Below are 2,355 nucleotides of genomic sequence, written 5' to 3' on the forward strand. Positions count from 1 at the left end.
TACACAATATATATACAATCCCAAAAGTGTTCTAATCATCCCATTACATCCTTATGAATATAACCAAAACCAAAGAGTAGACCCTAAGGAGGGTCCTTATACAAACCACCAAAACTAAAACAAACATCCTAATTGTCCAACTATTACATGCAAATCTAACTATACTAGTGTGTGTGTCAAAAGTCCCCGCGCCGGCCCCTGCTAAGGAAAATAAAAGAAAATGGGTAAGCTATATGCTTAGCAAGTAAAAATGGGCAAAAGCGTAAATCTCACATATTAACAATTACACAGTAAGAGTAAAGCAAAAGCAGAAAAATAACATCACATAATAAGGATACGGGTGGCTCCAAAGCCAATTCATGTGCCATGTATGATCTCCTGCCGACACTCCGTCGACCACAAATAATGGTCCGTAGAACTCCACTTGTTCTCCCATCGTACACCTTATCACCCTCTCTGGCCAGACACCTCACAAACTTGCTCGAGCGAACGAAATTGAGCTTGGTTCACAAGCTCGGGTCACAAACTTGGTCCACATACTCGGTGAACCGGATTCACAAACTTGGTGACCTCAATCCAGGTTGGACTGACTTCGACCAAGCCCTAACCGGCTCGAATAGTCCATCTAGGTATTGAGATCGGGCCCCAAACTCACAAACTTCACAAAATTATTCAAAAGTCACTCCGAGTCACAAGCTCAAGGGTTTTAGTTCCAAAATTGCTCATATACACAAGCCATGTACAAATATGTGCGCAAGTTAGGGTTTAGGTCGAGTGCGATAAAATACACCCTCGTCTAGGTACCCTCTTCATACATATTGAAACACATAAACAACTAACACACAAGAGCGGCCTGAATACTTACACAACGAACAAAAGAGCAAAAGTACGAAATTCGTGCCGCGAGGAGTAGCTAGTAGGCCCCACCGGCTCCACCTTGCTCACCAACGTCCGAAATTGAAGATTGTGTCACAATATATCACAAACGGCTACTAACATACTTAAAACAAGCAAAACGGCTAAATCGGCACATACGAGTGCGGTAACGGCATACGGATTCGGAAATGGTAACCTAATCGCTTTGCCGTCAAAGCTGTTTTGAATACAATCGAAGCTACGAGTGTCGGATCAAGGTACATGAGCTACCGTTACGAAGCTAAGAGGAAGGGTTACAATTTTCATGAAGATACCTAAGTCCGGATCTGAACGGAAATAGGTCGAAAGTATGGAAAATCATTCCAGAAATTCGCACTTTAGAGTGACGGACAGGGTATGTTTGCTGGACCAAAACATCCAGCTCACAAATCCAAATCAGGAAATTCCAAAGGAATTAGAAATCTGGGACATAAGGCTAAAACATTGATGTTTTGGCCAGGACCTGAATCCAATCAGAACAGAACGAAAATTGAGTGCCAAAGTACCCGTCAGAACTGTCCAGATTCAAAGGCAGTTCTGACGATCAATCTTGTTTTGGTCATAACGGGAGCTACGGAACTCGGATTTTGACGTACTTTATACCGTTTCGAAGATAAAAAAAAGATCTACATTTATTATGAAGGGATCAATACCCAGTTCGTACGTTATCAAAACGGATAAAACATGGGCAGAAGCAAAATCCTCTCCTTCTTTTACCACAAAATTACCAAACACTAACCAAAATCCCTATCCTCACTTCATTTGCACTAATGAGCTTGCTCTAACATCCAACTAACCAAACCCCAACTCATTAGGCATTAGCCAAGCTAAACTATCCTAATGGAGTCTAGGGTTTCATGAACCAAATCTGATTTTACCAAAATCTAACCATACAAGAACAATCACTACACCACAAATCCCATCTACAAATCAATTTCTCAATCAAGGCAACTAAGGAAAACATTAAAGCAAGAAGCCCTAATTTTTTTTTCCTTTTGACCGAATTTCCAACAGCAATAAAACACTAAAATTAACCATAAAACTTCAATATAAACATCAAATCCACCATACAAATCCATAATCACAACAAAATACATCAATTCCATAGCTTAAAGATTAACAACCCCAAAATTTATCTTTCAAAGAAGATGGCATACCTTCAAATGAGTTTGGTAGATGATCAAACTTCAACAATCAAGCTCCTAAGTTGTTCCCTCAAGCTTCAAAGGCAAGATGAAAGGCTAGAAGATGAAGAACTTGAAGAATTTCTTTCCTCTCTTTGCTCTCTCAATCTCGGCTCTCCTCTCTCTTTTTCTCTTGTCTTGTTTGTCTTGTGATTATCTTATAATCCTAAGGTAATAAATAGTCAAAGACAATAAGTGATATTTTTAGGCTAACCAATCACATAAAAATGCTTTATTTTCCTTTTAAACCCTTGCA

This window comes from Coffea eugenioides, unplaced genomic scaffold (genome assembly GCF_003713205.1).
Source record: "Coffea eugenioides isolate CCC68of unplaced genomic scaffold, Ceug_1.0 ScVebR1_3597;HRSCAF=5033, whole genome shotgun sequence".
NCBI classification, from domain to species: domain Eukaryota; kingdom Viridiplantae; phylum Streptophyta; class Magnoliopsida; order Gentianales; family Rubiaceae; genus Coffea; species Coffea eugenioides.